Source organism: Haliaeetus albicilla, chromosome 5 (genome assembly GCF_947461875.1).
Source record: "Haliaeetus albicilla chromosome 5, bHalAlb1.1, whole genome shotgun sequence".
NCBI lineage: Eukaryota > Metazoa > Chordata > Aves > Accipitriformes > Accipitridae > Haliaeetus > Haliaeetus albicilla.
This window is the reverse complement of record NC_091487.1, coordinates 13,220,941-13,244,510: the sequence shown is the minus strand read 5'-3', so window position 1 is coordinate 13,244,510 and position 23,570 is coordinate 13,220,941. Positions and strand designations below refer to the sequence as shown.

The following is a 23,570-nucleotide window of genomic DNA, read 5'->3' as shown; positions in this document are numbered from 1 at the left end:
TCCCTCGCCCACCCCGCCGTTCAGCTGGCCCTCGGCCCTCCTTGCTTCTGCCCGGACGCAGGCAGGCCACGCTCCCCGAGCGCCCCGCCGGGGCGGGCGCCCCGCTGGGCCCAGCTCGGGGGGCTCCGGCCGGAGGTCGGCCCCGGCCCCCCCGCCCGCCCCAGCCCGCGAGTGTCGCCCGTGGCGCCCCCGGCCACACGCCCCCGGGGCAGGGACACGAGGGACGGCCACCCCCTCCCGCAGCCGACGGTCACTTACGTTGGGGGCGGCTGCCGCCGGGAGCGCTGCCGGCCTCGGGGCCGGACCCCGGCCCGCTTCCGACGGGGGTGCCGGCCCGGCAAGGACGGGGGAAGGGGGGGGGGGGGGGCGGCCTCCCTTTCGGTGTCGGAAGGGTGACTATTTGCCGGGAAACCGGGCGTTTATTCCACTTTGCAGAAGCAGAGGGGGCCGGGGCGGGGGGCGGGGAGGGGGGGGGACGTGTGAGAGGGGCGGCCGTGCCCGGGGAAGGGGGCGAGGAGCGGCCGCGACGTGCCCGCTCCCCGCTCGACTGGCGGATCCGCTAAGCGGCGGTGGCCGCGGGCCGCCGTGAGTCACCCCCGCCCGCGGCAGCGTCAGCCTCGCCGCGGCGTTGGCAGCCAGACGAGCCGCGGCGCGGAGCCGCCGCTGTCCTCGGATGAACCCGGCGGGGCTGCCAGCGCCAGCCGAGTGCGCGCAAAGGCGAGAGCCGGGGCTCCGCCGGCGCGGCGGCCCGCGACACCCCTTCGGTGGGGATGGCGGAGACGGGGCGGGGGGCGGGAGACGGGGGAGGGGGGGGAGGCGAGCCCCTCGGCGGCCGGGCCGGAAAGGTAAGCGTGGGACAGGGAAGGTGCGGCGGGGGCACGGTCACAAAAAGGGCACGGGGCGGGAGGCGCTGCCCCCCCCCCCCCCCCCCCGGGGCCGTCCGTCCCCCAGAGGGCGGCTGGGGCGGCCTGGGGCGCGGGGAGGGGTCGGCGCGGGCGGGCCCGCCGCCCCGAGGAGGCGGGAGGGGGGGCGAGAGCCCCGCCGGGCCGGGGGAGGGGATCGCTCCCGACGGCGGGGACCGCTCGTGGGTGCGAACGGCCGACACCCCCCCCCGGGCCCTGCCCTGTTAAAAAAACAGAACGGCAGCATCCTCCGCCCCGCGCCGCAAAGATCCGGCAGCTTTTGGGCGAAAGGTGTGTCGTTGCCCAGCAGCCTTATCTCTCCCCGCTCCCGGCCGCGGGGAGCGGCAGAGGAACCCGGGGCGGCTGCTGGCAGCTGCCGGCGATGTCTCGAAAGCCGCGGGCAGGGTCACGGCCGGCCCCGCTCCCCGCCGCGCTCCCACCGGCGTGTCCCCGAGGTGGCGTAACCGGGCTCGGGGGGGCTCATCGCCACCGTCTTCCTTTGCCCCCACCTGTCGCCTTTAGTTTTTCTTAATTTCTTTGCCGTCCGCCCTCCCCATCCCCGACAGCTGGAGCGGGCGAGTCCCTAAGGACGCGAAAGCATGGGAAGTGTGAACCCCGCGACGACACCTTCTGCCCTCCGCCCCGGTCCCGGCCGGCCCCAGCGCCGCGCTTCTCCCGGGGCTTTCGTCGAGCCCCGGCTAGCGGGCTGGCGCCCGCCGGGGGCTGCGCTGCACGCCCACCCCGCGCCCTGCGGAGCGGGGGCGGTGGGGAGAGGGCGCCGCGGGCCCCCCCCCCTGCGGAGCCGCGCTGGGAGGCGGGATGCCGCCGGGGAAGCGCTCGGCATCGAGGAGAGGCGACCCGGGAAAGGGCTTTTAAGGAAATTCTCCCTCGGGCAGGCGGGAGCGACGGAGCCCCGCTCTGCCGCGGGAGGGAGAGCCCTATCCCCGCACGCAGAGCAGGTCGTCGCGGTGCAGCAGGTGCCTCCGGGCCCCTTCGCTTCTTCCCCGCTCCGTCCCTTGAGAACGGCGCCCGAGGGAGCCCAGAGACAACACCTTAATAGCCGTAATAATTAAAAACAACAACAACAACAACAGAACCCCCTTCTCCCTGGCCTTAATGATCCTTTACACACATTCCCCGCCAGCTCCCTCCCCCGTCCCCCCAGTGAAGGGCACTGATTATTCGCACTCCTCTGCTTGCCGAGAGCGCAGCCTGATGAAAGGACTTTATCCTCGAGTGACTCCACCGCTTGCTCCTCCTCCTCTCCCCAGCCCGCCGGCCGCCTCGCTTCGCTCTCAGCCCTAATTGGGCTCTTGCTAATATGATTAAAGCCCAGTTAAATGTTTCTTGATAAATCTTGTCAAGAGAGGATCCCCCCCGTGCCCTCCCCTCTCTCTGTTGGTTGTCAGAAGCCCGGTTACAGACAGGACATGCCCGGCTCCTGCTGTTCATACTCTGGTGGGAAGTTGGCATTTCACAATTGTTCCTTTAACAGGGTTGTTTTGGAGCCGCTCCTGGGGATTGTTCCTCTTCAGGCCGGGCTTGCTGATAAGAACCGCCCGTGGCTTTTATGTAACACGTTAGGATTTGGTCCTGGTCCCAAAATCGCGCTGTTTCTTTAGCCTTTTATTTCATCCCCCCCCCCCCCCCCCTCGCTGCTGAGCTCTTAGTAGCCTGTTCCCGGAAAGGCTCTCGCTCGATGCGAGCCGGCCAGGCGCGATCGCCCCTGTAAAAGCCGCGCAGGTCCCGGCGGAGTTGCGCGGGGGCGTAAGGTGCGCACCGGGGGGGGGCTCGCTCGCGCACAGCGGGCGGCGGGCAGCGCTGCGGCGTCGCGGCCACCGCCGCCCCCCTCCCCGGGAAAAGCCCCGCTTCCTCGTCTCCTGTCTCTCCGCTCCTCGGAGGAGGCTCTCCCGTTTGCTGCCCGCCGTGGTGCGGGACGCCCCGGCCCCCCGCAAGTTTTGCGGCAGCGCTCCCTGCAGCGAGCGCGCTCTCCTGCCTTAACCCGCATCTGTTCTCTTGTGGTTTCCCTGTAATTGGGCTCGGGGGGGTAAACCCCATCCCGCCCCCGTTAGCACTTGGGGAATCAATCGGGTTGAACTCGTAGGAATTAGGAACCGGCAGACGGTGGCGGAGGGCGAGGCTGGTTCCCCGGGAGCCGGGCCCCCTGCGGCCGGCCGCGGGGCTGGGAGCGCTGCGCCCGGGCTGCCGGTGCGGCTGGGCACGGCTCGCCCCGCCGTTTTCGGGGTGCTCGTTGGTGGTGCTGTCGGCTGGCTCGCTTTTTGGTTTTCAGTTTTCTTTCGGGGTGCCGGGCTTCGTCCGGGGCTTTTCGAGGGCGTTTGGTGGTTGTTGCTTCAGCCTTACCGGGCTTGGGGGCTGAGGGAGGGGTAGTTGTCTGGGGGGGGATACCGGAGGGCCGTTTGCTCCCCCGTCGAGCCGAGTGTAGCCACGGACTGGAAGCAATTCCGTCCGGGGCTGAAGGTGGCATTTCTCGATGGCCCACCGGGCCCCGGGCTCCAGCCCGCGCCCCTCCGCTGCAGCCCCTGCCCGGCGCGGGGGCAGAGAGCCGCTGCCGCACCGCGTTCCCACGGGGGACACGCACCGCCTGCACCCGTGGGAAGCGGGGCCACAGGCCGCCGAGGGACACGGACCGACCGCCTCCGTCCCCCGACCCGGGGAGGGCGAAGTGCCCCCGAATCCCTCCCGCTCGCCACCGTTTCAACCCCGCAGGCTGCTCCTCTCCGTGCCCGGGGCTCGCCCTCGGGGCCGGCGGTGCGGGGAGCGGGCGGCCTGCGGGACACTGAGGAGAAAGAAGGTCAAAACCAACCAAACGAAAAATCACCCCCGGCCCTGGGGAGCGCAGCTCCGGCCAAGGCGCCTGTTCCCTGGGCAGGGGGAAACCCGAGCCGCGGGGCAAAACGGAGATCTGCCTCCCCGCCGAGCCCCGCTGCAGCCCGGCCGCCCCGCGCTGTCTCCCGGCGGCGGGAGCCCCGGGGGCTCGGGGGGGACGCGGGCAGAGCCCCCCCGGGGCGGGCAGGGAGGGGGCAGAGCCCCGACGGGGCGGGCAGGGAGCGCGGAGCCGAGCCCGGCGGGGCGGGCAGGGACCGGCGTCCCGGGGGGGGGTTCTCCGCGCTGGCTCGCCCCGACGGAGCGTCGAGCCCCCTCGGGCGAGGTCTCAACCGTGGTTTGAGGACGGTTCCCCCTCCCCTCCCCTTTCCTTCCTTCCTCCCCTGGGTGTTCCCCCCCGGGGGGGGTCTGGGTTTGGGCGAGACCACAAATGCTGCGGCCCCTTCGCCCCGGGGCTGTTGATTTACCCGAGGAGAGTCCCAAATAAGAAGCTGTTTGTGCTCTAGCTGGAACGCTGGAGGCTTTCTAAGAATGGCGCTTTTCTTACTTGTGTGGTTTTTTGTTTTTGTTTTTTTTTTTTTTTATTTTTATTGGTACATCGAACCAGCCTACAGCATTGCTGGCAACCTTCCACCAGGTGTCTGGGGCTCAGAGAAAAATTCAAATTAATCTTAAAATTATGAGACAGTTTCCCTCCCCTCCTCCCAAATAAAATAAGAGTAAGAATTGGTACGAACTGGCCAGGAAGGGATTCAGGCTGGAAACAGAAAAGCACTTTTGCCCCACCAGAGTGGTGAGGACCCAGAAAGGCCTTCTGCAAGCAGGAAGGAATCAAAGCAGCTGGAAGATGGAATTTGACTGGTTTGTGAACCAGCTTCTGAGATGTGGTTACCACCTACAGTAAGGGACTTGACCCCATGATCCAAAACATCCCTTCTAATCCTCTTCCTATAAAATAATAATTTGTCTTTCTGTACACCAAAAGTATCTCCAAGTACATTGCACACATTAAACTATTCTGCTTCACAGCACTCCTGTAGGTACGAGTCCATATTCCCAGCCTACAGCAGAGTTAACTGGTTTGCTCCAGTTAGGTCACACTTGGAGCTGGGGGCACTAGCTCGGTCACAACACCCAGAGCTCACATCACCACCCAGCACTGCTCTGCTGCTCACTGAGATCCCAGATGAGAGCAATACTGTTAGAAACTGTGAGAAGGCTACCTGCAAATACAAGGGGCTGCTTTGCAAGATCCAGGAAATACCAATTCTGGATGTTCTTTTAAAGCTAAGGATGCAGTATGAGGGAACATACCTGGAACTGGAGCTTTTAGTTGTAGACTGTCAGTGTTTGGCTATTATAATTATTTAACTAAGCTCCATTTAGTCTTGATAAGTAGCCTCTGTTCTTTTTAGAGGAATCTTGCTGAATTTACTGAAAGATTTCCTGCTCACCTGACTTACAAAAGCAGTCGTTTTCTTTCTGAATAAATGGAGAGGACTGGCTGATCCTCATGCTTTCGATGTAGACAGAAAAACCTAGACTCAAATCTACTTGCTTTTCTTATGCAAATCTTCTCACAGGATTAGAAGGGAAAGTAAACAGCAGTCCAACCTTAAGATCTTTTTCTTTTTAGAGGCAGCCTGTTGTATAAATCTGAAACAGAAACTGTTTTCATTTGAAGATCAAATAGAAGTTATCTAGTGAAGCTGACAAACAGGGGCAGAATAATCTGTTTGCATTTTTGGGAAATGGATAGCTCTGGTTTTGTTTCAAGGCAAGTAACTTTTAAATAATATTTAACGAAATAATTGACCTTGATGTTTAAACTACAACTTCCTTCACGTCATTAAGCCCACTGTTTTTTAAAAAAAATGTTTAGTATCTGAACTCTGGCATTCATTCTGCTAATCTCATAATAACATTTGTTTCTTGTGGAATTTTGTTTGATGAACTCATCGGTGAAAGAGGAGAGAAGGAGTTCAGAACAACACGAGCTTTACAGCTCATTTATATTTTTTCTTCCTGAAAAATAGCAAAAAACCCATATGCAGAATGACTTTTCAGGAATAATTTTTCAGATGGAAGGAACAAGAAGAAGCTTTGTACAGCTGAACTATAAGCCTTGGGACAAACTGTGTTCTTTTAACATATATTCTGACTTTTAAAACACATTGCAGTCTTTGACTACAGAAAATGTTTTTGTGGAATTTGTCCTCATGATAATTAAGGTCTGAGCCTGCTTTTGAAATGTGAGAGAAATGGAACTAACTCCATAAAGTGTGTCTATCACATAAAGCTTTCAGGACAGCCTGATTCACACTATATCCTGCTCTTTGTTCAACTGACAGATTTCCAACTGCAGAAAGAGACACATATCTGGGACCTGCTATTATCTAAGCTAAATATGTACATTTTTGCATCAGTTCTATTTTATTTGAATACTCACAACTTTGCTTGGGTATCTTAAGCATGAAAGGATTGCAGACGTGCATTTTATTAGCTATCCACCAGTCTTTGTACATGGACAAAGGTGCATAAACATACACATTTACTAGTCTCTCTGCTCTGCAAGAGTCTGGAAAATTACATGCAAAATTATTTCAAATAAAAACAAACAAGCAACCAAACAACATACACATTACCATACAAGAAAGCAGGCAAACAAACAAGGTGGGGGGAAATAAAAGCAATAAACGAACATGCAGAGTTTAGCTTAGTTTTTGTTTGGTTGTAAATGAAAAACAGCATGGCAGCAGTGGATTTTTTTTTTTTTTTTTTTTTTTGAAGTTACATGATCCTTGAATTACAAAACACTGGTATCTACCTAAACACTGTTGTGTACCCTGCACGTCATGTACTCATACACAGATGAAAGCTCTTCCTTTATCCCTGCTGGCACATATTTTTTCTCTCCAATGAGTTCCTACTTTAAATATGTGAATGTATGAGGAATCAGGTTGCTTTACTCCCAACAGAGGACACATAGCTAACATTTCCACTGATTAACAATATTTGAATTCCCTCCCCAGTGCACAAACAGTCAGCTCAATAATGATTGCAGGCCCAGGATCTAGAGAGCATGGTGGTGTTACACAACTGGAGATGTGACGTTATCTGGCAATCTGAGCAGGGTCACGCTGATCACGGGACAATACAAATTCTGTGTCAGGCATCATATTGATGCAGGTTGTCTCAACTTCACACAAATGTCAAGCGGTGCAGGCAAGCACAAATTAAGTGGCAGAGTCATCTCCCATCTCAGCATTATCCTCTGTCTCTTCCTCCCCTATGGCAGAATTGGCACCTCAGAGTATCCCAGTGCAGTCCTTCAAGCTCCCATCCAGCTCTCCAGCCCCACATAGTAGGCACCAGCTGGCTGACTGGCTAACCAGCTGTGCCTGACACAGGGGCAGCACCCACATCAGGAGGGATGATGTGTGTTTGCAGGAGGTATATAGCTACTGGGCAGTTTCTGTTACCCCCTTACTACAATCCCATGCTGTGGCTCAACACCAGCAAGAGAAGGGAGGAGGCACCCCCATCCCTGTGGCGTTATTGTGCAGTTCCCCTGCCCACGTAGTCTGCCTCTGTGCCCGCAAAGCTGTATTTTTACCACTTAATATATGTGCTTATGCAACTACTGCTCTTCAGTTTTACACAGAACCAGAACATGGCACCTGGGATTGGCAGCACTTGACCTGAGATGCTACAGGTGCTACAACAGAGTAGCAGTTGTTGTTCATCTGCAGTTACTTGCAGAAGCTGCTGGCCTTTTTTTTTTTTTAATTATGAGCTACAAGGAAAACACAGTTCAGTAACTCTTGCCAGTGAATTGGGTGCTGTCCCTGCTATAACTCACATCAGACTTATGACCTGTGTGTTTTGTGGTATGCATCTGACACCCAGCTGATACATCTTTTCCCAACAACTGAGCATGGCCTGCGGCATACTGGCAGTGACAGGAGATGGCATTTCAGTCATACTGGGCAGACGTGCTCATACCATCTTCTGTTTCTCTGATGGTGATTTGTGAGGAATCCACCTGGCATGTTGCCTCAGCCCAGGGACTAAACTGCATCTCCTCAGCACAGATTTTAAGCAGGGACCTGTGCAAAACCCGGCTTCTCTGTGAGACTGAATACGCTGCCCTTCCCTGTTCCCCTGAGGATGATTTGTCTTGAGACTGTACTGGACCTTGGGAAATTCTCTCACCCCAATATGCTTATCAATTCCCCTCACACCAGTTTAGGGAGCCAGTGACACTGACTGCGTCCTAAATTTCATCGGTCTCCAGTTGTCTTGCTTTAGAATCTTTTGTCCTAAAAATCTTTTCTTATCAGGTACGGGTATTCTTTGTGTCCTCTGCTGAACTGGTGTGGAGCATTTCTGCACACTGCAAAACAGCCAATGAATATTTCCCCCGTGCATCTGTGCCAAATTCAGTGGTTCTTATGGAGATCATGTCAGTCAACTTGTAAACCTCTTCGGGGTCTGTAGGTAACACGTTATACAAACGCCTCTGCCTATTGCTGCTTCCCTGTGCTTAAACAATATCTGTCCAGATACATTTTCTTACCCTTTCCTCCAAACACACCTCTGGCTCGGTCAGAGAGCCCTGGGGAAGCTGAAACCATGATGAAGGTGCTAGTGGTGTGAATACGTATAGGATTAAGACTGCTAGCCGCTGCGGCGTGTCACTACTGCCTGCGACTTACTAAAGCAGAAAAGACTTGTGGGTGACATGTCCTCCACTTCACTGGGTTACATGACACATGCCAGAAAATGTGTCAACCCACTCCCCATCTCCTTGGCATTATTAGCCCAGGGAAGGAAACACAGCCAAAGAACACACACACAACTTTGACAGGTTCTGCCTAATCCACCCACATAATGACATTTCTTATGCTAAGTGCCAGAGCAGTGTAGGGAGGCCACTGCCTGTACCAGCTGCTGGCAAGTCAAAGTTAGTTTCATGGTTACGTTTAAGAGATAGCCCAACGTTACATTAAGAAGTCTGTCTCCTGTGGTGCAGCGCTCAGAGAATGACATCAAAAGCCTTCCTAATTCACCCCCTGGGTCATTTGATTATAGGCATGGCACAGAGCTGCACTGCCCCAGGAGACCGTGAGTCACGGCGACACCCATGACTATCCTCCTATTCCACGGAAGGAAGTAATGTGCTTTGAGCGTAAAACAACCAGGAGTAGATTACATCCTTCCTTGTGTCAGCTTAGCCCTGCTGGCTGTCCGGGCAGGCACTGGAGAGGCGAGAGCAGCCTCCCATTTCCCAGCCTTGCTCCTCCCCACCCCTACCTCAGGGACACTGTTCCTCCCTGCACTGGGATGTGCCGTGTGGGCAAACCACATGAGAGGGTTTTGCTCCGCCAGGCGAGGAAGAGGACACTCTGGCTGTCTTCTCCAATGTGGTACAGACTTAACATCACATGGTGAAACAGCCATCTCTCCTCCAACAGGCAAGGCATATCTGATCATGAGGATGCTGTGTGTTCTCCATCCCTTGGCATTTTTCCTTGTAATTAGTCTATCTGTTTCTGATTTATTTATTTTCAGGCAGTCTTCTGCACCCTTGCTCCCTCGCTTGGGCACATGGGGCAAACCACAGACTTGCCCTTAAACTACACAGAGAAATAAAATCAGAAACAGACTAACCACAAGAATCAATAGCAAGGGGCAGAAAGCACATGACTGGGTACTGCAGTTCCCTTCGGAGATCCATCTGCCTCGAAATGTGATGTAACTAGGCTCATGTACCACATCTGCAAAGGGGGTAACAGATCCTTCTTCATAACCTGACTTACAGGGTAAAACTATGCTAGCTCAGAGAAGCCAAGGCATGTTTAACAATCATTTCTAAAGAAGAAAAGGAAGTCCGGTTTGTGTTCGCAGAGCTAATGCAATCTCCTTCAACTCTGACGTGACTCCTGTTAGTGTTATTGTTGTTTCCCAGAATTTAGGCTTGAATTTGGCAGAAGTCAAGAAGCAAAGGCATACACAGAACCACTTGGAGAATCAGTGTGTCTGTGTGCATGGGCCGATTCTTTCCTGAATAAACACCAGTCACTGGGCTGCTGGGTAAAGTGGCAATGTAAGATGGCAGTCAGACGTGTGTAGGCTCATACCCATGAGGCAAGGCTATTTAAGGATGCAATTTACACAAACACAACCAGATAATGAACCACACCTCCCAGTGCCATTAAAATATATGAATTATATTCCATAACTGTTCCTTGTTTGTCTCCCAAAAGTAGCATTGTTGCCTGGGAGGGAGTATCAAGGCGTTCATAAAAAATAGATGAGCGGTACAAGAAATGAAGGCCAAACAGATGAGTATAAATAGCTTTCTGCATATCCAGAATAAGGAGCTGTCTGAAAACATTGTGATTACAGTCGATACACTCAATCCAGCCACACAGACAATGTGCTCAGCTGTCATTCCTGTACTGAACATCTTAATTGATACCCTGTGGTTCTGCAGCCCTTCATCAGGTGAACGATGTGAAGTCATTGTTCATGTGATAGATCAGACAATGGAGAAACCCTCCAGACAGAAACCTCTACTTGTTTCTGGCTAGGAAGAATAAATCTTTCCTTCTTTTGGAACCCACAGAAATACAGATGCAAAAGCAGGACATGGATAAATGAGAGAAGATAAGGTATTGCTCCTGCAAGCAGAACATCCTGTCTTCGAGATGGGTGAGTACTTCCAAACTTTCCAAATGTTTTATTGCCCTCCAGATAGATCATGGATCTGCCTCCCTCTCCTTCCTGGATACTTTCCAGCATTTTAAGCCATAATAGTAGCAAGCAGAAAGCAGAAGTTAGTCTTGAAAAAAGAGATGAGACAAATAAAGGAAAAAAAAGAACAAAACCCAAACCCTGAGGATGCCCTAAATTCCATAGTCAACCTCCCGGACACTGCCACAGATTTTTGCATATCTCCATGAAGACTTGGCTGATTTTGGTTGATCATTAGCAGAACTTGGTGCAGCTGTATAAACAGCAGATTTCTACACCTACAGGCCTTCATTCATTTCCTCCAGTGAGGTTTTTAATTTGACTGGCAGCTAGCCTATCTCAGCAGCTGATAAGAAAAGAAAAAAAATCACCCTCCAGTCTTTACATCTCCACTGCCTTTCCTCTGGTTCTCATCATAGAAGGGTCCAAAGAATTAAAGAGCTCTCAATACATTCATAGCCAAATATTTACCCTAAGTGAGGTAGATTATATTTGCTTACTGTATCCATTGCCATGCTGGCATGTGTTCAAGACTGTCTAACTCCTTGGAGTACTATTGAATACTTTGGAAAAAAAAAAACCCCTTTGTTTATAATAAACTGTTTGCCAATGAGTGCACATTCAGTGTTGTCCGGGGTATACTAGCTCTTGAGCTCACATGCCTGGTGTTTGGGATAGCACTTTGTCTAGCTTCACAAACACAGCCTCGGAACAGTCCTGGGATATGGCTGATTTACCTTAGTCTTTTGCAGGATTATTAAGAGCATTTTGAAATTCTCTCAGGCATTTCACTGAGAAAAAAATGTAATTAAACAATGTTCAAAGGAAACACATTCTTTCAGGAAATGCAACTTGGTCTTAATCAGCTTGCTTTTTTGAGAGCATCCTTATTTTGACAACATTTTTAATGGAGACAAATTAAAATAATATTTACATTCAATAATATTAAAGTATTGTTTTCCATAAAGTGAAAACATTTAAGTGGTTCCTTGTTTCATTTAATTCTGGTTTGAACTTTATAGCATTGATATATTTAACATTTTTCCTACTAAATTGAATATTTTAATGTCATTATAAATTTTGGGCTTTCTGGTGGGAGAATGATTTGACACTTATGGAACACTTCCATCATGCCAAATGTATTTTCTCTGAATTTTCAATCCCTGAAAACTTCAGCACCTTCACTTTTTTCCCAAGTGTTGGAATTTCCCATAGAATGGAAATTGTGTCTCCTGACCAGCTCTGCTAAAATTTCTTGCTCTATCAAAAAGAAAGGGGGGGAGGGTGTCACAAATACACAACTGTAAACTTGTCGGGATACATTTCTCATTGTTGGCTCATATGTTGCCCTCTTTTGGTAGCTTTTGTACTGTACTACACATAAAAATTATAACAACTGCCGTAGTAACTCAGCATCCAAAGGGGACTGAGTGCTGAATGTTAGAACTAAGTAACTGTATGAGGAGAGCAATAGGTTGCAGCTTAGGCACTTGAACTAGCTTATAGAGACGTCCTGTCAGGAGAGCAAAAGCACTAGGGAATGAATGAAGCAGTGCAATGTAAAACAGGACTATAAAGGACAATGAGAAAGAAGAAGAAGGAGAAGGATCTGTAGGTACTCACTCCTGACTTCCATCCTGTGATGACAAACATGACTTTCAGGTATTTGTTCAATCAAGATTTGTAAAGGGAAGGTCTACCCTGATCATCATTCCCTTGGTATTTCCCTGTTGGTTTTTTTCATAATCTGTGCAGGGGTTTTATTAAATTCTTATGGGTATTGACTATTCAAGCCCCAAAGAGTGCCTGCTAACTTTCCAAGACTAAATCCCTGCCAAAGTCGATGCTTTTATTTTCATTATTAAATTTCTGAAAGATAAAATTAAATATTACATGTTCTTTTACATGTGATTTGCTAATACTAATTATAAAATCGTGTGATACTTACTGCATTATAAATCTCAAATCATTACTTAAGTGTAACACTGAGTGTTAATTTTTTCCAGAAGAGAGTTGTTTTCTTCTGTTTCTGAGCAAAATTTAAAAAAACCCAAAACACCTCAGTCTGTGGCAAAGATTAAAAGAGTCTGAGGAGCTGGGTATTCACCTTGTCTTGACTTTCAAAAAGAATCAAGTACTAACTCCTCCAAAATGCCATTCTTAGAGAACAAACTGCTCTCTACTTCAGATAATTCTCAGTTATAAGCACAATGGTTACACAGAAGAGATATTCCCACCATATCTGTGATCCCAGTTCAGCATTTCACAGCCCTATTCTTTAAAGATTAATTTTCCTTGGTTTGAAAATCAGCATCAGGAATTCAGCCTCACAGGAGCTCTTTTATGAACAGTCGCAGAGATGATTTCAGAGCTCAGAAGGGAACCGTTCCTCCCACCTTGAATTGTGGAGCTTTTGTGGCAACTCCATATGATCAGGAATTCTTGGGATTGGGAAGAACTCCCAGCCTTCCAATGTAAAGACATAAAACTGTGCTTTATAGGCATTCTCCAGTGCTTTATTCAAACCTATCCTAAAACGCCCAGCAATATGAAATCCCTCTGAAAGACCATCTGACAGCCTTCCAATTTTCACCTTAGAAAAAAATACACCCAAAAGGCCTGATTTTGCTGCTTTCCTTCCTTTCAGTTATATAATGCTGGCTGGTTTAAGCCTTTGCAGACCTTTGTTCTGTGCGTAAGATTGCAGCAGCCCAGCCTTATGGAAATATATGACTGCCTGCTGATTTTGATGCAGCCAATATGCACCTTTCAGTGGCCAAGGGCTTGTAGACTTTTGTCATGTTTCCTTGCAGGTCTAACGAAGCCCCTTCTGCTCCAGCCTAACAAAGTCCTTAAACATGTGCACCGTTTAAGCCGATATGTATTTCCTTTGTCAAAGCCACCTAGCAGGGCTGTAAAGGGAGTTGTAAATCAGTGGTACAGCTCATGCACTTTAAGTTAAGTTTATGCTTAATAAGATGCTGGGTTTGAGCCTCAGTCTTTCCCCCAAAGTGATTTTTCCAGCCTTTGAATTGTTGTGGGATTTCTTCCAACTCCTTCCAGTCAGTCAGTGGCTGGAAATATTGAACACAGAGTTGAAAGTAATAGCACAGAGCTTTACATGTGAGCTGTTACCACCCTGCTTCGTGACACATGTCTGTATGTCTGCAGCTTTTATCACTATGCAAGTTCATATTTCACTCCAATCTGATCTGCTGTCCACTATACCTTGAAAAACTATCAGTAATGTTGATGGCCAGGACACGTACAGTCCAATATATCTTCTTTTCTTTTTCTGTTTTCTTTCTTCTTCTTTTTTTTTGTGAGTTGTTTGGGGGATTTTGTACCAGCTTTCTAATATCTGCCGGTCCTTTGATATCATTTATCTGCTGTCTCCTGTTTGCATTCCTTCCTGGTTTAGTATCATCAGCACATTTCACTATTGTGCTGTTTACCTCTACTTTGAGATTACCATACAGATATGAAATAGAACGATGTCTGTCAAAAGTCCCTGCCATGACCCACAAGACATTTCTACAAGCTACGATAACACAGCAATCGATCATTGCCCTTTGTTTACATTCTTTCTCCCATTTCAGTCTACACAGCAGTGTTCCCTGCCAAAACAATTAAAGTTCTTTCTCACAATATGAACACCTGAAACAGTAGCAAATTATATATCCAGTGCTCCCTATATCCACTCTCCTACATTCCCACCCAGTCTGTTTATCTCCCAGTTTACTTGCTGTGCATACTACCTTGCTTGCTGAGTGTCAGCTTGGAGCATGTTGACCATAGCCTATGGCCTTCATCCCCAAATCTGTATTATACAGAATGCATAATGTTGCATATTAAGATGAAAGGTACCTTTAATATGTGTTATCCTTTCCAAGACCACACTGCTTGCTGCTCCTGATACTATTTGCCTCAGTGTTTCCTTGGGATTAGTGGATGACTTAGCTATATGAAATAAGAAGAATTTGGCCTAAAATGTTTAAAACATTTTCCTTCATTCATGACTTTTGAGGCCAGAAAGGACCATTAACTCAGCCTGTCACAGCCTCTCCTGTGTCACAGACTATAACATTGCCCCTTTCCCCATATACTGAGCCCCATAATTTCTGTTTGGCTGACACGTATTTTCCAGAAAGGGATCCAGTTTTGATACGTACACTATCACTTTCTTGGGCAGTTTGTTTCAGCAGTTCATCACACTTACTGCTACAAATCCAAGCCTCATTGCTTCTTAAATTTGCTTGGCTTACCTTTCCACCCACTGCTTCTTGTAATACATTCCTCTGATGCAAGACACTTTTTTTCTTGTTGTGAAGGCAATTATACACTGTATTCCAGTCATCTCATTTTGATTTATTCTCCAATTATTCTCCAATCTACAAGCAGTTGTCATGCCTTTTCTCCCACCCTTTTTTAGATTTCTAGCACCCGCAGCTCTGTAACACACCACCACCATATAGTCAGCATTACACTCAACTCGTATGTCCCTGCTAACTCGTTCAAAGGCGACCGTTAATCCTCTTTCACACCATCAGACCAAGTCCTGTGCCCGGTCCCTTCCCCACAATGATACCAAAGCCTTTTCAAGCACCACTGTTGCGATACAATTTCTAGTGCATCAGTACAGCCACTGTCAGTGCATGACTTAAAATCCATCTCCTCTGCAGAGGTCCCGCTCACCGAATTTGGGCTGCTCCATCTTCATAATTTATTTATCATTCTGTCAACTTTCATTTCCTCCCTAATTTACTAAGCATTGTTTTACTACGGATGTACTTGTCTCTTGATCATTAAGGACAATTCTGTAGCCTGCCAGGTGTAACTCCCATTTCTGCAAACTGACTCCAGAGCTTTCATTCGGAGCTGACAGCTACTTTTTGACATCTATCAGTCAGTTCTTAATCCACTCAGCAGTCACTCAATAGCTGTTGTACAGCACTCATTTTTCCTAAGTGCCTAAACAGAGAAGGCAAACAAGTGTATTTGCTGAAAAAATAGACTTAGAACCTAAATCCTGCAAAGTGTTAAAGAGCCTAATCCCCACTGGTGCCTAAACACTTATAAGCATGCAGACTTACGTGACTGGGTTTAGGTCCACAGTTATGAAACCTCATGCTTTGTGTATTTTTCTGTGGATATTACTTTCTCTTATCTGCGAAAGACAAAACTTAGACATCACGGCTGTTGGATGGACCACACATTTTCTTTTCTACTCACACACACAGAGCTTTCCTTTTGTTTCTCTGCCTCTCCACAGGTAACTATTATTTTTCAGTAATAGTTGGCAATGTCAGTGTAAAACTGTTAGATAATACACGTAATATCTTTGGGTGCGCATTACGCAGTTTAGTGACTTTCATCCATATATTCAAATATCCTAAGTATTCCCTCATCTGTTTCTATCAATAGGATTTATTTATTTGTGTCACAGTGTTTCTTTCTTGTTAATTGCTTCAAGTTATTTTATGTAATTAAAGACAGATGGTAAAGCAAAGTTCAGTATCTCATCCATTTGTTAATCAGTGGCTTATGCAGCTCTATAAATGTAGCAGGGTTGTTATGATTTGGGGTTTTTGTGTGCTGTGCTTTAAATTAAATACTGGGACCAATTCCTAGTTACGCTGAAGCCAATGACAAAAACTGCCATTGACCAGGATCTCGCAGTGGGAGACAGTGGATGAGGAAAGCTGCGAGCCAGCTCAGTGTGGTGTTTATACTTTACAGAGGCACACAGCTCACCCGCTCCGAGACCCAGGTCTTACCGTGGACCTTTGCATCAACAGCTTCCACGGCATGTTGGTGGGAAACGAGCAGCCGGGTCAGGGCGTTAATGAAGAGGTTTGTTCTCCTGACTTTGTGGAAACCCATCCCTGGTCTCGGCATTCTTTGGGTTTATTCTATTTTGGGGGAATTATTTTTTTTTTCCATATGCAAGGGAGCAAAACATCTGTTTTCATTAAGGACATCTTGTTCTTCAGATTAGAGAAAATCACCAAGAAAGGGAGAACAAATAAAAGTCTCCGGAGGAGAAGGAGGCCCACCACGTGTTCCCCCTGGGTAGCCATCTTGAACTGATTCAGAGCGTTGCCTGCAGCCGGCAGCCTGCGAGCAGCCCTGGCCGTCCCGGTTCCCTCCCTCCCGCACGGTCCATGCACCACTCACTTCATACCCAACCTATCCATGGGCTTATTTTACCCCGGCTATTTTTTTCCCCTCCAGACCTATCTGTAGAGTGCTCTCCTCACTCTGAAGTCCATCGGCAGGCTGTAGCATACTGTATCCTTTTGATGCCCTTATCTTTCCTCCTTCATAATGAAAAGATTAATTGCATTCTTGCTGGTTTGCCTGGCTGTCCCCTTTGCTCCCACACTAAGCGAGTGTACCGTCCACACAGCCATCAGCAGCACCAATGGGTTGCTGACCAACTTGCTTCTCATCTGCTTGCTCCCATCTCTCAGTTCAACAAGCAATTTGGCTTTATCTGTTTTGACTCAGTATTAGCCTGCTCCTATTGTTTCTCACATTCTTGCATTTCCAGCAGAGTATGTGACGGACAGAAATGCAATTCCTCAATTAGACTACAAGGAGTGTGCTGGGAATCGCAAGTCAGCCTAAGGATTTATGTGCTACACCAAATTATTGTAGCTGACACAATACTTCCAGCAAGCAAGTTTGGAAATATCAGAATCTCCCCCATCCCCTCTCCACACACACACACACACACACACACACCCCCTCCCCCCCTCCTTGGAAAGGCCAAATTAGAGAGAATAAGGATTTCTCATCACTACCGTGAGTCATGCTCACACCGAGCACATGGCTGGTGAGGTCAGCGACAAGGGTTACTGGGTTTGAACTACAGAAAAAATGGATTCTGCTAAACAACAGTGCAGTTAGAGAAACATGAAAGAAGAAGGGGAATGCAGAAGCAACCGAGGTCCCTAAACCACAGGCGGAAGGGAAGCGGAGACAGACTCTTGGATCTCGGAAGAATGAGCAGAGACAGGTGCCATGGGACACTTTGCTCTTTTATTCACCTAACCTTTAGCCTTTAACATAAGCTTTTATTTTTCCCCCCATGAATGTTCACAAAAACAACAAACTCACTTATTGTACTCAGCCTAGGATGGGATTTTTTAAAAGTGTTAGCACCACTTCTCATTCTCAGGAACAGGCAGTGAGGCATATTTGAAAATAAATGGGTAATTTCTTCCAAGTAGGTGTCAGGCATAAACCCTATTTAAAATGCAGATATTCAACTTTAAGCACATGCTTAAGTCCCAATAAAGACAATGCAATTTAAGCAAAGTGTAATTCAGCATGTGCTTGGTTGAGTGCTTGAATCAGGTCACAACCGATGAAGGATTACCCACACCAGCAGTCCAGCAGTGGATTGTAGGATGGTACTTAGATTGCTGAATCTACTACAGCAGGTGCTTTTTTCCTTCCTTTTTTTTCTTTTTCTTTTTCTTTTTTTTTGTTTTTTTGTTTTTTTGTTTCTGTACAACAAGTTTCATCCTTCAGGAAACCAGCCGTATTTGGCACCTATTGTAAAAAATGACAGTTGAAAATTCCAAACTGCTTAAACCACAGAGAAAAAAAATCTTCTAATGTTGATGTTGAAACACAACTTTCAGTTTTAAAGGTTGATTGTTCTTTTTTTTTCTTTTCTTTTTAATTGTTAAATGCTAAAGCAGTGAGCAGACACACTTTACAGTCTATTGCATTGGGCTCTTTCGGTAGGTTGGCTCCTGCCAACAGCAGGTTCAGGACTGCCAGTTCTAATTAAAAACTTTATTTTAAAGATACATTTCACAGTTTATTCATGGCACCCTGAGAAATTTAAGTTGCTGGATTGAGCAAAGGGATACAGTTTCTTTTCTGTTGATTCCCAAATAATGGCTTTAACTAATTGTTTCAGCAATTCATGACTGATCTACTATGGCTGTTGAAATCAATTTCTTCTTTTAGACAAGTCACCTAGAGTGGACTCCCTGAGTTGTGTTTATTTCTTTGCCCAGGGTTTAACTGCATTTTGTTTTCCTTTGTAATTTTGTATTGCATCAGTCTAAAAATGGCCAAAGATTATTCTCGCCTCAAGAATTTCAGTGACAAATCCTTTTAGTAGTCCCAGTTGTAACGGACAGACAATTGCCATCATAAACTCTGTATAAGTAGCATTGTGAAATCTGTGACTTATAAGCATATTCCATAGCAAAAAATATTTTGATAACCCATGCTTATCCCTGCTGTGGCCAGCTCTCTGCCTCAGAAAGAAAACACGAGTGAAACAGTTTTCTGCCTTCCGGATTTAGTGGGAAAATAGCGCCTTCAACAGCAAAGTCTTTTCTGAACACCAGCTCTAGAAATGTCACTCATACGGGTGGCTAAATTTTACTTTGGGTTATTTCTCTGCCACCTAAGGTACACACTGAATGGAGTTTCAAAGGAGCAAAATGTAGCCTCGCCTTTTGACTCATCACGTGTTTACAATTACTAATCAAATGCAGAGTATGTATTATACTACTATAACTAGCATTTGTTATCTTGTAACCTTTATAAGCTTTTCAGATTAAAAAAAAAATAGATTGGGTGTTCTATTAAGTGGTAAAATATAGATCACATCTTTATTTTACTATTTGGTTATTTAAGGTTAAAGAAATAGATAGTTTTACTTGTCCTGCTCAGTATGTTGATCATTAGCTATTGCAGGGCATGTTACCAGCTACAAGTCCTCTGAATAACTTGTATACTGACAATACCACATCAGAAAAAATCATTACAATTCATTAGAGCCCTATCTGCATCCTGACAATTATATAAATACACCTCAGTTGCTTAGTGAAGTCAGATGATTGCATTTACCAATGGGTTTTAAAGCATGACACAGGCTAGAGATTCCCAAGAGTTTCAGACTACAGACAGCATCTTCATAAATTTTGTCATTGAGACTCACCCCTGCTTTCTGATCACACAGGCCACCTCCTGGTTTTGGTGGCTGAATAACAGCCCTGAGGCAAGTACAACTGTTAACATTTAAAAGTGCTAGCTGGGAAATATTTAATGCATTTTTAGCTACTTGTAACACCATTGAGCTGTTGGAAAAAAAAAAAAAGTCTATCCTATCTGACCAGCCAGCTCTTCTACAGACCTCCAGCAGACACTCCCCAGGTCTTTGGTGGTCTACAGACCACAGTTTGAAATCCACTGCAATATAGAAATGACCTCACGCTTAGAGCAGCTGAAAGTTCTTCACACCTGTATTTTTTTAACAGTAAGAGATGGATCTGGCTTCAGTTGCATGATAAAGGCAGACATATAATTTTGACTAAGAGACATTTAACTAAACCACCAATATATTCTCTTAATTCAAAGCAGGAATAAGGGGAACATCTCCAAATCCAAAGAATGTATTATATCATCAACTCCTTGTTTTTAAGTGGTTCCAAATCATCATGAAGATTGTGTAAGAGCAGCTGATTCCCAATATAGATATCCTTTTCTTGGGCACTAAGTCATGCCAAGACCCTGGCTGAAATTTTACAAGGAGCGCCTCAGATTGTACTTTAAATAATAGTTATTAGTCATAAGGATTGGCTACCTTTCTTTTCTTTGAAAAGAAGCTATAAATGTACCATCATTTATTCATTTCTGAAATCATCACATTGTCCTCCAAAAGAGTTGGGTTAAAGTTACAAAATTTAGGAGCAAATGTTGTGGGACACACGCTTAGGATGTCCCTACTCCTAAACTCAAGTTTAAGAGAATGTGTCCCATCAATTGTAAACTCTATGAAAAGTGTGTTCAGCCAGCAGTAAGCACTTGAATCTTTTCTGCAAATTCCTGAAGGTGGGATTTCCTCATCATTTATTTAAAACAACTTCTATCTTGAAGAAAAGTAATCCGATAGTTACTTTTAGTCTTGCCTTAGTGCACCAGTTCCAAGGTCCAGTCATTAACTAGGACTCTAAGTTAATAAGTGCTGTATGGACAGAGAGGAAGAAAATTTTCCCTACCCCAAAGGGTTTGTAATGTAAACTCCTAATTTAAAATTCATTAATTTTACACATCACCTTACATAACAATCACAATGCCATAAAAGAGTGAACACATGCTTGTAATTAAAGCCATGGCAGTCTCATCCTATTGTATGAAAAATAGCTCTATCATAATGGTCCTGAGTTCATGCCAGAATAGCAGCTAATCATGGGAGAAAGATGATCTAACACTTACAGAACATGAAAATAGAAATGAAACATTCTGGTTCCAGCCTATTTTCTCTAGACTTGCTGGGTGATCTTGTGCGTGCTACTTAAGCTTTCAGTTCCTCAGTTTACCCATCTGCAGAACAGCAATAACAGTATTTATCTGACTCAGAAATGTTTCATAAGACTAAATCCATAAATCATTAAAGTCCCTTAATGTACTCTCAACAAGCTTTCTATGCAGCACCCATCAAAGATATTCTTGAGAAGCAGGCATGGACAACTGGTTTTAGCCCCATAATACCTCTAAAAAGTAGAGTTCAGGGAATATGTGGCAGGAGCAAAAAGGTCCATCATGGTCAAATCATTTCTATTCCTGTGGTATTTGTATTTCATCTCTAATATGCAATAAGAATAAAGTTAATCAAGTGCATTTTGTAATTTCTTGCTTTATAACAGTTTAGCAAATATATATTCAAAAAGTCAGACCAAGATTTTCTACATAAAACTTGTGGAGCAACTCCTTTGATTCTTAGTCTGTATATTGTTTTTGTAAGAGACATCAAAACCTTTGTAAATGAACAGGGTCACAATAATATCTTACAAGGAAAGAAATTCTGGTAAATGCTACTGTGGATGACTTTTCATCTGAAAAGAATGCAGGAATAATGCTCAGTAGTCACAGCATCACTGTGTGCTTGTACCTAGCAGGAAATGCTGATACCAGATCATCAAGGTCAGTAGTCCCATTCATTGGCAAAACCATTCATGATATGAGAATGAATGAAGTGTCTTGAAAGTTAGCAGTCTCTGATTCTCTGAGCAAGTTTCACAGTTCAGGACAGAGCCAATCTATCGGTGGCATACTTTCAGCATGTAATCGTCTGTAAAGTCACGTCCCAACAGAGATAATGAGGACCCATTCATTATTTGCCAGAGAAGTGCAGCAGCTTAAGCCTGACTCTCTTCTGCTGGAAAATTGTTTGAAATTTGGATCTGATCCTACCTTCACTGAAGTCAATGATAAGACACCACCTGATTTCAAGGGAGCAGTAGCAGACTTTTTGTAACGCAGAGATCGCATTAAATTCACTTATCCCTCTCTCACAGAGTGGAAAGCAGGTCATGGGTCTGATGTTTGCAGCAATAATGAGGAGGCTTTAGAAACTAAATGGGATGTAGCTGATTATTTTAGAACAAATTGAACTGAAGTACTAATGACTTACCAAGCATTATTCTTATCTGTTGCACAACCAGCACATGATGATGTCCAGAAATAGTGTAACATCATACTTTGGTAAAAGGCTCAAGGGCTGATACTCCGTTCACTCGCACTGACATAAATCAGGAGGCAACTTCACTAAAGTAATTGAATTACATAAGACTAAAATTAGTGAGGGGAGAATTAGGCCTAAAAAGGACCTCTCCAAGCAGTGAAAGGGAAGAAGGTGTCACCTGTCCCCGGCCCCGTCCATCTGAGACGAGGGCAGCCCCGAGCAACTGCGCTTGCGGAGAGCTCAGCGCCGCGGGGACCACAGCAGCCCTCCTGTCCCATACCCTGCGGCAGCTTTGCTCGGGGCGAAGAAAGCTGGGGGGCAGGGGGGGGATCAGAGACACACCGAGCAGATGGGGCCACGCCAAAGGAAGCCACAGGGAAGATCAGGTCCTTGAATTTTACTGTGACACCAACTCACCTCGGTCAGTCCCAGGCCAAGGTACAGGGCTGCCCTGAGCCAGTTTGCCTAGCCAGAGAGCTGACACCGGGGTTGCGGTGAATATCCTGGAGTTATGGTCGCTTTTTGACACTTTTCCTATCTCCCTGACAAACACAGCTGCCCTTAGCGGAGGGGCATCGGCTGCTTCTGGCATCGGCTCCTAATTGCCTGTATTCAGACAAGTTTTCCTCCAGCGTGTTACCGCAGGTTACTCATACACATTATTTCACCTTTGGTGAAAATGCAAATTTCTCCATCCAGTATCAGCTCCACTCCTTCTTAGGCATGTCGCATTCCCCACTACGACATGAGGAAATGCTCAGCACGTGCACTGCCCTGCCACGTCCCCCTTATTGCCCACCAAACTCTTGCCCCCAGTTGCAGGGCACTGCCCGAGTCACCAAAGGGGATCGCACGGCCTCTCGTAATGGCATCCTGTTGCGAGCAGCAGCAGGGCGCACAGCGAAGCTACAGGTGAGCATACAAGGTCCCCTCCAGGACATAGTCTGACAGTAAATCAGGGATCATCGTTCCAACACCAGGGACTGAAAACTGATCTTTGAGCCGGACTGAGGCCAACAGAGCCATGTCCTACCCTATTCAATGAGTGCTTCTACCTTCTGAGCTCAGAGAGACTAAAAGTATCGTCATACAGCCCTTTTATATCTGTTTACACAAACTCAGTATCTTGTTCTATTGAGACAGCCACAGTATTTCAAAACCAGTAGCATGTTCAGCAGAAGACCCTTAACTCATTCTTCCCTTTATGCATAGCAAACACTGGTACTTCTATAGCTTTGGGAATCCTCTTTTATGTACAAAAAGCTACAATTAAGATGAACAGTTCCTGTACAAAAATTTTGCTTTCATTATAATGAACAATTCTGGCTTGTAAAGTTAAGGGGTCTTTTACAGCATGAATAAACTGTTTGCTAGTATTATATCTTTAAGCAGTATTTTAACTATTTTATAACTACCTACAAATCAGCATCTTACATGGCTCAGAACAATTAACTAAATTGAAGATTTAAACTAAATCAATGTTCAACAGAACTGCAGCCTTATTTTTGAATGCCGAACCACACTATGGAAAGCTTTGTTAGAAAGCAGAGAATGCTATTTTTCAGCTA

General features: G+C 46.8%; 1 long non-coding RNA gene across 1 annotated transcript in view; it reads left to right on the top strand.

Moving 5' to 3' along the window:
- The first annotated feature begins 804 nt into the window (after positions 1–804).
- LOC138685425 (uncharacterized) overlaps positions 805–23,570 on the top strand; it is a 52,732-nt gene continuing 29,966 nt past the window's right edge. The window contains exons 1-2 of the long non-coding RNA XR_011324670.1: positions 805–845; positions 10,378–10,463. This is a non-coding gene — a long non-coding RNA (uncharacterized lncRNA). The remainder of the gene's footprint in view (positions 846–10,377; positions 10,464–23,570) is intronic.